General features: G+C 40.1%; 1 protein-coding gene across 5 annotated transcripts in view; it reads right to left on the minus strand.

Annotated features, from left to right (window-relative positions):
• The window catches only part of ZEB2 (zinc finger E-box binding homeobox 2), a 133,809-nt gene that overhangs the window by 105,767 nt on the left and 14,265 nt on the right, over positions 1 to 13,777 (minus strand). The window lies entirely within an intron of this gene.

Genomic DNA, 13,777 nt, shown 5'->3' on the forward strand with positions numbered 1-13,777 from the left:
TGATTGTGATTCTAAGTACAGAAGGTACTTCTACGTGTTCATTTCCTTGAGTAGAAGAAAATGGTCCAATTCACATAATGAAATTTGAACCTGGGTTAAGATATCCACCACTGGTGTGTATTAAATGTTTACTGACTTAACGACAGACAGAAGGAGCAAAGCAAAGGGAAACTCACTAAATGCCAACCATAGGTAAATACTCAGTAAACACAGAAAAGTGGAAGGAAGGGCTATAACATTAAATACCTACTATGTGCTTGCTACTTCCTATCACCAGTATGTTTTCAAAACAACCCTGGTGCATAGGCATTATGAGAAATGGACACACACGTTGAACGACTTGGTCCCAGTCGCATGGCTAGCAAGAGGTGGACATCAGATTTGAGCCCAGATATCTAAAGCCTAGACTCCCTTGAGCACCCAAACATCCTTTCTATCTGCCTCCCTGACTCACAGATCTTACAGGTGTCACTGAGAATGGTAGAAAGCCAGTTGATTTAAGTATAAACTAAAAAAAAAAGAGAAAAGAAAAGGAAAAAAAAAAAAACCCAAGTATTCAAAATGGCATAGTTGTCACTAAGTGGAGTTCAGGAAATTCTTAATAGGATGGTAGGGAGTGTAACATAAGTTATCAAAAGCTTTTTCTAGGTATTATGATATACACTAAATCTTTAGTGTACCTGCTGTATTCACTTTCAGAAGATACCTGACCAGAATGGATTCATCTTCATATTAAGTACAGCCTTACTCTAACCAAATGATCATTGTGTCCCATGCACTGAGCTACTCATTGGCGACAGAGAGATGATCAAGACTGCCCTCAAGGTGTTTGCACGTTTGTGAAGAGAGAAACAGGAAACAGAACTGTAAATGCTGTGATAAAGGTCAGTTCAATATATTCTCAGAGGCATATTTTTTAGAGGTCATTGCTCCTCTAAGAAAAAGTACTATGGTTACTTCCTGGAAATGAGGAGGCATAAGACCATGCCAATCACTGTGACTATTTCTTCTCCTTGTTTGTCTTTTAACACTCCCTAAAGACCTGAAAGGGAATAAATACCTCAGCTCAAGGCTATTGTTTCCTCTTTTCAAGAATGTTTCAGCATGGTCCAGAAACTGAACTGCCTGTGTCACAGAACTCCTGGGAGCCTGATTAGCCATGCTCTGAAACAGTCATAATCAGAATTTATTGAATATCTTCTGGGCTCGAGATACTGCCCTTAGAATTTTGTTCGATACTCCCAATGAGCCTCTAAAACAAGTATCGGGGGCGCCGGCGTGGCTCAGTCGATTCACAGTTGGTGAGTTCGAGCCCTGCATCAGGCTCTGCGCTGACAGGGCAGAACCTGCTTGAGATTATCTCTCTCTTTCTCTCTGCCCCTCCTGTGCTCTCTCCGTCTCTCTCAAAATAAATAAATGAATACAAACTTAAAATAAATATTGGCCTCCATTTTAAGCATTGTGAACTAAAGCTTGGAGAGGTTGAGAAACACGCCCAGGGCCACAGGGAGAGTGAGTGGCAGAATCAGAATTTGGATGCAGATTTGTTTGTGTCTGAATGCTGTGTCCTTTCAGGGTCTTGAATCCCTCAGTCCCTGGGGAGAAAGGAGAACTAGGCTAGCTTCATCATAACTGAATGGATTCAGGAATGTTCTCAGGGCTGGAGTCTGGGGAGCGGAGGTGTGAGCATGAAGAGTAGAGCAGCTCACGTTGGGTGTGCTAGTAACACACACAGTAGGGTGTGTCAAAGAAAGCACTGCCTTGCCTCTAAGTCGACCAGTTAGCAGCTTCTACACGCCATCCCTAGTTGTGTAAGCCATTTGGGATCCTTAAAAAATATACTGAATTCACATCCCATGCACGTCTCTAATGGCTGTTGTCCAAATCCTATTATCTGGGAACTTAATTTAAAATAGCTGGGTCTTTTTGAATTGTCAAAAATTCTAATAAAACAGGAATATTTCCTACTTGCACAGATCAAATTCTGTGGGGCATCCAAAGCTTAGCTCTTAAATTCTGCCCTTAGATCAGTGAAGAGGGAAAACCTAGACTATTGAAAAGCACAATGCAGATATGAATGTGAACGAATACTTGAATCCCATGCAACCCTATGTGAGAGTCCCCGTTCTGGCTTATTACTGTATCTACTAATAGTCTTTGCCTGTGATAGGAGGTCAGAAGTGTTAACCAAACGGTTTAGTTGAAAATGGAGAAAATGCTAAATTATTGTTCTTCTTTGACAATGTAAATTAATTTCATTGGTAGAAAAGGTAGAAATCTCTAAATTCGTTTCCTTAAATTCTAAGCCCTTTAAGAAAGGTAGACAATGTGGGAATACACAGCTGCACTTTTTTTTTTTGAAGGTTACTGTTCCTTTAATGCCCAGCTGGTTCTGAGATGTAATAAAATTGACATATTGATTCCTTTGAATTTACAAATGCCTGTTTCATAAACTCCATCTCCAAAGCCTAGGCATCTTTAGAGCACTGTCATTTTTTTTCTCCAAATGGATCAATTATGTGCCCACGTAATCCTGTTACCTGTGAAATCCATGCATACTTCTCCCATTTGCTGCAGTTCCCAGGCGGACAAACTTGCATTATGTACGCATAAACAAACAGCGCATTTTCCTGATATTAGAGATTGTTTTCAAAGTGAAAGGCAATCTCTTGGGTCCTTAACTAAAAAAAAAAAAAAAAAAAAAAAAAAAAAAAAGAGAGAGAGAGAGAGAAGAGCAAAGAAAAAAGGAAAGAGAAAAACTGCCTGCTCCTTCAAGCAACCTCAATATATATCTACATACACACAAATGTGTGTGTGTGTATATGTATATATATATATATATATATACACACACATACATATATACATACATACACACACACACACACACATATATATATATATATATATATATATATACGGATTCATATTTACTATTTGCAGTTCCCCCAAATTTAAATTATATAGTTTTGATATGTTTAGATCTTTAACCAATTCAAGGAAGTAAATTCTTCATTTTAGTTAAACTAGTTCATGAAGATTTATCATTTTTTTTTTTATTGCTGTCTTTTCTCTTTTGTTGACAATTAGCTATTTAAGGGAAAATCATCCCCAGGATACCTTGAGACCATTGAGAAATGGCAGCCCAAAGTGACTTAGGTTAGAAAGTTTGCAGTCATTTTATAGAAAGAACAGTCCTCAGTGTTCGTCATCGGAGCACTTGCCAGTCCCCGGCTCTGAGCCTTCCTTAAACACACAGAGTCCTTTATTGAAACAACCGTAGAAAACACAGAGATTCTGCTTCTACTACATTAGGAGAGAAACGCCTCAGTGAACTAGGAGGTCTTTCCCATGTCTTAAATCTGTAACAGCAAATCGTCTTCCTACACAAGCACATTTCCATGTTCACGTGTGGACACCCTCACCAGTGCACACTGCATAAAGAAGGCTTATGTGTGAATATACACACAGACTATGCCCATAGAATCCCCTGCAAATAACCAACAAGCAAACATGCTTTTGTCTACGTGTGAACTCTCTGTGTGAGCAAAGTACCTTGCGTGTTCTGCACTGAGATATGAATTCTTGCTTCATTCTTGCAGCCTGTGCTGTATCTGATTTTCCTCACTTCACTGGGCACCCAGCAGTCCAGCCACACCGCACTTGCACTCTACAATTTGTCTCTAAGAGATTCCCCAAATCACAAAACATCTTGTCTGCTGTCCAATGTGCTCCCCATATGCAGAAAAGATGGTCTGAAAAATTGGGTTGTGTTTGGAGCCCTGTGGCCTGGCCCACCGCTGCCATTGTGCGGGGGTGGTTTTGCTGCGTCTTAACCAGATTTGACATGCTGTACAAAGGCAGGCACCTTTGGTCCCATGACACAGCCAAACAGAAAACACAACAAGCAAGCCTGGCAAAGATGTCCAGCATGAATAAAAGCACAACAATTTGTCACATAGTTGTTACAAAATGTTAGCAGCTTTAGGGGCTTGCCATGGGATGCCAGAGATAAGGCAGTGTAAAGAATCTGGAAGTTCGAGGATTGGTGAGTCTTGGGCAATAGGAGAGTTAATTCGGGAAAGGGGGAAAACAGTCATCGCAGAGGGATTATTTTCATTTGCTTCTTCATAAGGCCGAAGAAGGCCTTAATGTCATGAATTAAATCAGCAAGGCCAGTGTTCCAGGGTTTACTAAATTCCACTGTCTTGAAGGGCTGTCTGTTAACCGTCTCTTTCCAAACTCCCAAAGATGTAACACCTTCTGGTGTCAGTTTCTTGAGGATCAGGAATCACGTTTCATTTTCTTTTACAAATTGGCATAATGACGAATGAAAGGAAGAATTGTGAGGATGAAAAATCCTTAGACCCCACTTAGGCTCACCATTCACCCAGCGGAAAGGGAAGCAAATTGCCTCACGTTAACTCTTTTTCAAATGCTGGGTTTCCTTTTCCAAATGTCCTTCCACAATTACTTGTACCTGGAAATTCCATGATTCTGGTAACATTTACCCATAAACTTTCTTCCTCACTCCGGGCTCGTGTCCTTTCTAAGCCTTAATTTCCCCATCTGTAAAAGGTGTATTAACATAATAGCATCTATTTGATAGAATTGTTGTCAGGGCGACATCAGATGGCATAGGCAAAATTCTTATCCACAGGTCCCAGCACATTACCAGTACTCAATAAATGTTAGATAATATTAGCTTCTACGCAGTTGCCAGTGACATTTCACTGAAATACAAATATGATTATGTCATTCTTCTTCTTTAAAAAATGGTTCACAAGCTCACCATCACCTATTTGCTGGATCAGAGCCAGAAACATGGCGTAGGAGCTTCCTCTGCTCCAAGGCTACTTCTGCAGACTCAATTTGAGCTCATCCGTTTGCACACAACCTGAGTTCACACATCTTAGTTGGCTGACAGCACCTGAAGTGGTCTACATTTTCCTCCTCTGATGCCTGGAACTGCCCAGGATGCCCTTCCCTCACTCCCCTGGGTGAAATCAGAGTCATGGGACCCACGCTGCCCTCAAAAGCTGTCTTCCTCCGGAAGTCTGCCCTCCCCACTTGCTCTAAGATCTAGTTATGCCATCTTGTACACTCTGTACTCACTGGGTACAAAGTTCTTTATAACACTCACCACGTTTTTCTCATTTCTTGAGCACCTCCCTCCCCCTTCCCGCTAGACATCAAGCTTCTCAGGGGCTTGGATTCATTTTTGGACCTGCAGCTTCAAGTATGGCGCCTGCACATTATAGATGCTCAATTAATGCAGCATGAGTAAACACTGCAATTTTCTGGTGGGATACCAGAGGCCAAAAAAGCACCTGGTGGGCATACTTTTTAATTACTTTTGCAACAAAATTTTTTTTTTTCTTATAATGCAAAACCCAGATTTCCCCGGAGAATGAAGGTAAAAGAAGCCGTGAGTGGAAAAAGAAAGCGTGCATTTTTCTTCCATGAACATCAGCTCTGAAGAGGGAGGGCCTGCTACTAGCCATAGTGGAATGAATCACGTGAGCTCACATGGCAACCTTTGAAAAGAATAAAGGACTTAAAACACCAAATCGCTGGCCAATCTAGCGCTGGTATAGCCACGTAGTTCAGACCTTTTCCGAGCATCTTGGGGAAGCTATTTGGAAGAGGGAGTTTGTATAACAGACATTGTCATTATCATGGCCATGGTTCCATAAAACTAACATAGGTAAAATCTCCCAAGAGCTACACGTTGCTCTGTGAACTTGGTACTAAATGTAACAAGTTCAGAAGATTTCTACTGCAAATTTTCCAAAGGGTAGGGCCTGGAGCTCTATTGACATCTGTGATTCTCTAACCTTCGTGACCCCTTGTAAACCCAGAACCAGCACAGCCTGGAGCACGTCATAGTACCTCCCCCATCCCACCACTCTCCTGAAATTTGAGCCAAGCCCCATGTGGCTGAGGATCTTATGTTCACAGGTCCTGAAGGGAATCCTGGGAAGCCAGTCTTTGATGAAGCATGCACTCTCCCTCACCGAAGGTGAACTGACTGCTGGAAGATGAAATCGTCCTAGTCACAGTTAGTGGGGGGTAGGAGCTGGTGATCGCAGAGGGATCATGAAGTTAATGGTGACCTTTCAGTTTCCTCCATTTATAGGTCTCATTTTATTTATACTTGTAATATTAAATGGGAAACAGATTTAAATATAGAAGAAATGATGCCATGCCAATCAGAACAACCAGTTGGGTTATCACCTCGACGTTGCACTGTTCTCTTGTATCCAAAAAGTGATGAGGAAGGGTCATGGGTGGGGAGGCCTGATACCAGGTCTGAAATCAGAGGACAGAAGCATACTGTCAGGGAAACAGACTATTCCTTATTTTTTTGTCTCTCTCCCCCAAATGTCAGGGCTACCCAAAGAATGTCTTCAGAGTGAAATCACTGATTTCTGCCTCAAACAGCAAAGAACCATGCAGAATATTTTACATAAGAGAATCGGATTATTAGATTGATCTGTAACAGTTAACTAAACATATTCTTAGAATGGGCTTTATACAGAGAGATCATTTTACAGAATGCCAAATACAGGAAAGGGATGCTTAAGAAGTACCCCAAAGTCTCTTTAACTCCACTGGCGGTCAGATATTCAAACCCCATGTTCTCTTCAATTAATTATTAAAATAAATTCACATTGTTCAGGCGGTAAGCATAAGCATATGAAAGTTAAACTTTGTTCATGAAAAGGAGAATTTAAAAGCTCAGTGGTTCTTATTGGAAGAATGAAAACCTAGTGTAAATAAAAACTTTTACATAGTATCTAAACTATGAATCTACTCATGTACTAATAGAATGTGCCATCAGCACGCTCAAAATATATTGACAGTATGATGCCTTGTTACAAAGTTACATCTTTGTGTGTTAAATGAAGAGATGCTATTAATCAGTAAAATCATTTCTTAGTTCTTATTCTGGAAAAAAACATTTTTAGTTGTAGCTTTATTCACCAGTTTTGGAGGATTTCAGGCAGATTGAGAAAGATATGGTTTAAGACTCTAAGGTAAATATTGGCCTATTACAACTCTCTGGTTCTTCCTTAAACTCTAACCATAAAACCTCAGGTGTTCTTTAGATTGGTTAATAGTTCTCTATATCTGGACTACCTGTTCCATGAAAAAATTTCCTTCCAGGTCCTATTTTATTGATGGGAGCATTGCACAGAAAACCAAATCTACACCAGTCACAACTTCAGGTGTACCATTTTTCACTCCTGCAAGGATTTGGGGCTTGCAATTTGCATTGTTACGTTTCCTAATCTGGGTCTAAAATATGTGCTGCATTGCTTTCAGGAAGTAAAAAACTGATGGATCGTGCCATCTATGGCAGCATTTGTTCAGCATTTGGTGCAAACGGGAGAAAAAAGATACAGAATGCATGGATTGATTTTCAAATTACCTCAATATTTTGAAAACATTTTCACCTGCATGCTGAGAATGCTAAGAATGGCAAGGAAGGCAATTGTGCATTTGCACAGCCTCCACTGCATTCATTTATAAATTACCTCATCACTGACTGAAATTAACACTGATTCTTACAGGCAATTTCTCAATTTCCAATGCTAATTACATTTTTTTTACTTTTAAATTCTGTACCACCTGTTTTGGGCAAGACATCTTAGGCAGCGCGACCGCATTTAATCACAATTTTAATTAACCGCCCTGTAGATGTGAAAAAGAAGCAATTATAATGTAGATGAATGATGATTTTTCTGCATTAAATTGTTTTGTTTCCCTGGTATGTTGATTGTAACACAGCACACAAATACAGTAACTGTACAATTTTTTTCTATTGTAATTTAGTAATTGTTTTTGGAAAACCAGTTTGGGAATGAGTGACTTCATCTGTTTACAAATTGATTGATACTGTTCACTCACTGATTGCTGCAGCGTATATTTTGGTATTGCACAGCCTAGCATAAAATATAATTAGAGATGCACAGGCTTTGCAGCACCATTTTGGAATCTGAAAATCAACTGTAACTGAAGTATGTTTTCCTTGAGCATACTAGTATCAGTTGGGGCTGATGAAATGATAATCAAAACAATGGGCTTTCCAATTCCACCACTAGTAGAAACCCTTGGTTTCAATCTGATAGTCTAATATGGTGAGTTTATGAATTACTCCGTACTAGGCCTGGGAGCTGGGGGCTGGCAAGGCTGAAGCTTGCACAACTCACTCAGATCTGTATCACGAGAAGCGTACCAAGTGAGGTAAGGAAACAATGATGAGAAATAAAGAGTTGCTGCTTTGGCAATGGAAAGATTGTTCCCGACACCCGGGCACAATGCACTGATGTGCTGTACCTCTCGACTATCTCATCTCTACACTGTGATACGATGAGATCGCATTCACGCTCCTGGCTTGCAGATACTGATCATTAAAGCCCTACCTCATTGCAGATACATTCAAAGATCTTATTTATGTGAAACACAGCTCGTTCTTCACTCAGCTAGGAAGGGGAAGGGGGAAAAAGACAGCCATCAATATCTGTTTATTTGAAACCTGATGCTGGCCGATGGCTAGAAGATCTAGGCTTACTATTCTCACATGAATTAGAAATCCCTTCAGGAATGCCCTCTCCTAACATCACATCCACTCCCAATCTCAGGAAAGTTCTCAGTCGATGCACCTCGTTGGCATCACAGGGCTGGTGTCTCCCTCAAATTATCCAATGAATTGTTCTGAAATGTGCTCACTTGGATGAGCCCTGGGCTAGGCCATTTCTGCTGGCCTGGAAAAAGGGGGGAAAGGCCATGCAAGCAATTGTGGATGTTCAAAGGAAACTATTTACGAGATCTCTTCATCTTCCACTTTGCTTCTTTTTACACTCTATTCCTTAGAAGATCCTAAAGCAGGACAGTTCATTAAGAGGTGACAAGCGATGCTGGTTCTAGCCATACGTTTGTTCTAAAATATAGCAAAGATGATGGCTGTAGTTAGAGCATTTTACGGATACAATGTTATGAGTTGGCACAACAAAGCAGATGATGTTGAGCTAGAGGTTGGGGCAGGAGGACTATTTGGATCAACTTGTATTTGTCTGTCTCCTTTATAAATAGTTGCTAACAAAGTATTAATAGAAAACACCAAACCAATGCCAAAGTTTACTTCATATATTAAGTAAGAATCTGCCCCCATTAATATATTAAACGATCCATTCTTTTGCCAGATTGGAGATTTGCATGTCTAAATCTTGTTCACAACAATGGGATCGAACACAAAATCTCTCATGAAACTAAGAGAAGAGCCCGCATGGCGAGCTATGCTCTTAGCAGGGTGTCTTTTTCATGTACAATATTACACAAAAACTAGCAATAAAAGCTTACTCCTGCCTAGTCACCCCTACCTGTGTCACCCTTTCTGGCTGTGAAAATTAGCTGGTATAAATGAGCATTGAGTAAAACCACTACTGAAAGAAAAAAGGCAATTCATTTCAGTTAGTAAAACTGTCATTGCTGAGAAAGTGTGCTTAGGGCAGGTAGACGTGGGTCTGTGTTTCACTCTAGAGATTTAATTTCTGATTTTTAGTGCAGTCTCGCGAGTTATTAGCAGAAATACTTTCATAATGCTCAATATGTTTCTCTCCTTTACCACCCTTCCTCACCTTACTCAGAACAGCTCTCGGGAAAGATGTTGTTTTATGAATGGAGGTAAAAATAACCTTGAATATCTCAAATTATAGCCTCTTTACATAATGAAAAGGGAGTGATCTGGCAATAGATTAAAACAATTTTTTTTTTCATAAAGTTGTTCCAGCAATACTGCTTATTTGGAAGTTTCTAAAAGTGGTAGCATCTGTGCTCCTGCTGGGACGAGATGTCATCCCACAAGCCTTTCTGTGAGCAGTCTGTCTTTGGGAGAAAATAAAGTACCTGATCCCGGGCCTTGGTCAGCCTTAGCTCCCCGTGTTTTCACACTCTGACCCACTGCGCGTTCCTTCGAGCAGAGAGCTGCTTCCCATGGCTACCTCCTCAATATAAACTTGCTAACTAATCTCTTAGCAAACACTTGAAGCAAACCTGGAGGAGGAAAAAGAGGCAGAGAGGGAACAAAAAACCCCGGGCAGAGATAAAGCTCAAGACACATTCAACGGGACACTGGGATCTAAATTTAGTACTAAACTTAACTTTTCTTTGGAAGAGCTATAGCTGTTGTCTGTGGAACGGGGATTTTTACAACAATTATTTTCTTTTTCAATCCCAACTCTAATTCTCCTGCTGTCTGTTAAATAGGACTCATTTGAAAGTAAACTCCCTTCATTCTTTTCTTCCTTGCTGGTAGCAATGTGCCTACCCTTACAGGTATTTGTAAGTGGTTTCTTTCAACACTGACTATCTTTTTAACAATGTATCTTTTTAAAAGTCTGCCCAGCCCATGTACACACAAGGTAACTTTTCCTTAGGAATTTATATGCGAATCCACTGTTGAAATAAATAATGACTTTCAACCAATGATCAAAGAAAAATAAATCTTTGACCCTAATAAGACTTTTTAAGACTGGAATCCCCTTTTAAAATGGATAACGGTTAAAAGGCTACTGGCAATCTATTTATTTCCAAAGCTGTGTTTTCACGTTGGCTACGTGTAAACTGGAGGAGGAAATGAACCCTAGGATCTTCAAAGTTAAAGCTTTTAAAATAAAGTTGGTATGTCGTATTTGAAAACATATTGTTTGGAATTTAAGTTTTAATATCTAGGAATAAACAGAGCATTAAATCAAGCAAAACTGTGACAAGGCCAATATGCACACGGACGATGCCAGGAAGGCATCTTCAGCCCTTTGTTCACAGCTTAACAAAACTGTGCCGTCACACCACTTTAGTTCAACAGTGCCTGTCGAATGGGCATCAGCAGATCAGCCAATGCCTGTCATACACAGAGCCTGAAGACGGTTTGAAAGCAAGGGCTTATTCGACCCCCAAGTCTAGTTGGAAAGTGGCGAGGATTTTAAATCATCTAGTAAGGACACCAACACCCACCCTCCTGCAAAGTTAGAAGAGATGAGAAAGAATGACAAAAAATATTGGTTTCAAAAAATAGACATGGAGGAGAAAGAAAAAAACGGACTCAGGCAAAGAGAGCACTTTTCAGATTTGTGTTCTTTGTTAGAGCAATTATAAAAGTTTTGCAATCACAGTTTTTTTTTCCTTAAAGTGACAATACCAATACGGAAATAAAAAGTTTAATGTCATTGCTATTTTAAGATTTTTCCCACTTTTTTTGGCCTTTAAGCAATTGGATAAATGTTCTATTTGTGTTGTGTTATCAGGATAGGAGGGGGTTATTTGACAAAGAGAACCTACAACCCCATGTCACTCAAAGGAGTATCTCTTTAAATATATTTCTTGCTACATGGCTGTTTTTGTTGACAAAAATGCACCAACTTTTGAATTGACAGTCTCCTGAGCTCTGGTCTCTGTGAACATTTAATCTGCTTCCAAGTAGAAACCCGAGAAAACAAACCTGGTATAGAGAAGGATTGTTAACTTTCCTACAAGTTAACAATTAGAAAAAAAAAAAAAAAAAACCAAACCGCCTTATTTTCGTCCTATAACAGTGATCATGAGATTTGGCTTTCAAGCTTTAATAAGTGCTGAGGAGGTGCCTCAGAACTTTGCTCCTGTTTAATTAAGTGTGCCCATTCCTCTTTAGGCATCCAATCAGATGCAATCAGAGTGAGCCCCCCAGAGCAGGGCTGCTGAGCCCCAGTGGTAAGAATTAGCTGAAGGTGTTCTGAATCTCTCGACCTTTCAAGTTCCTCCAGGATACACTGCTACTGAGATGCATACAGGAGTTGAGATTTCCCTTACAGTAAAGTTGAAAAGCTCTTGCTCTCGAGCCCGCCCCCCCCCTCCGTCTTTCACTCTGCTACTGTCAGTTTACTGCCTGTTCTTTAGCTGTCTCTTTTCCAGTCCCTACCCTGTCAGTTTCTGGCCTGCCAATTTCAACTTGAAGCTTGACTGGGCTGATTTGATGCAAATACCTCCAGGGAAAACCCTGAAACTGATGAACAGTTATGTCAAGTCGATTTTGCACCATCGGGAAAAGGTAACCTCTGAGAGAAAAAAAACAACAAGGTTAAAGAGACAAGGGCTTTTCACGTGTAATACCTCTGCTGCACATCTCGTTCACTGTTTACCATCCCTCAGAAATTGTAACTGTCAGAATTAGTCCTAATTGCAGATGCGAAAGCTGCCATTATAATAAAAACAGAGGCAGTGCAGGCATTAAATGTAGCAGCCTAATTTGTGAGACTACAGAAAAGGTAGAGTAAATGAATATTTCATTACTTTAATTACCAGGGACTACTCTTTTCTTGCTGTCTTATGATAAGTGTTGCTGTAACTAGCAACAGCAAACATCCACTAAAACATAAAGTGCAATAATCGTCCTGCTGTCAGGATCACCGCTTTAAAATACGAGCCGGGAAAAAATATAATGGTTTATCTATTTCTTAGAGATTGCAGAAGTAGAAGATGGAAATTCATTTAATGTCAGGGGAAGAAAAAAAGCACACACAAAGGCACCAGTAAACAGGTTTTAGTCAGAGAATAATGGCTCCAAGAGAGAGAAGGAAAAAAATCCATTGGCTATACATTTGAAGTGTTAGCCCTAAAAGAATGCTGGAAAGTGAAAAGTAGGAGGGAACAGTGTTTGGATTTTTTAAGGCAAAATTTTGTTTTGTGTTGCACAACGTAATTGCTTGGACATTAGAAAATAAAAACTCCAGCGACTGGGGGAAAGACGAGAGGAAAGCAAGTGGTTTTCAAATGATTAAGCAAAGGTGGAAAAAGTTCAAGCTGGCAAAAGTTTAGAAGCTCGGTCCAGTTCCACTTAAAAAAGACTAGATAAAGCCGGCCAGAAAAAGACTTTGCCTGTAGTTTGAGAGTCCTGATTCACAAGATTTGGGAAGTTTCAATAATTACTCACCACTGACACCTTGAAAAACCCTGGGCATCTCTCTAGAAATGTCAGTTTCAGGTAGAGGGGCAAAGCGGGTGGGGAGGTGGCTGGATTGCGGGAGGGGGAGACGGACCTGGGAGTTTGTGGGGGGGGGGGGGTGGTTGAGGAGGTTGCTGAGACTGGTTGAAGCCAGCCTGTCTCTGCATTTATCACTTTGTCCCAGAGGAGGTGTTTGTTCAACACAGCAGTTTGACAGCACAAAAACACTGTGGCCAGAAGCCCTATCAAAGAACCTACTGACACATATCATTTGTGGTCTTGGTTTCACAGGGTAAGGCTACCTCACACTTTATCTGCACAAGTATAAAACTCCACACATTTGTAAGTGTTCAGTATAGCTAAATTCCTGCCCCCCCTTTTTTCCTTTTAAATATTATAAACACTACTTTAAAATACAATCTTTATTCCGTACTCCTGAATGCCGTTTTAAAAACCATAATAATTTGCAATCAAGTTAGCATAATCCATGTTAAGGTTGGTAATATTGAAGGAAAATGGGGGGGGGTAACAGTTTAAAAGCATGAAGCTTGTAATTTATCCTAAATAATACACTTAAAGTTTAGATTAATAGGTGCAAGTAAGTTTTGTAAGAATCATGTGGCATAGGGAACACTTTTTCTTTCTTAAAAGAAGTCTTAGCAAACAGGAGTCTACGTTAATTCTTCACCTCTACTATTTTCATATGAATATATTTCATTCACAAGCTGTATGATTGTAGTCAAAGAGGAAAAGTCTCAGAGTTGGGGTTCGAGGGTGTATTTGTGTGTGTGCATG

Source organism: Lynx canadensis, chromosome C1 (genome assembly GCF_007474595.2).
Source record: "Lynx canadensis isolate LIC74 chromosome C1, mLynCan4.pri.v2, whole genome shotgun sequence".
Lineage (NCBI taxonomy): Eukaryota > Metazoa > Chordata > Mammalia > Carnivora > Felidae > Lynx > Lynx canadensis.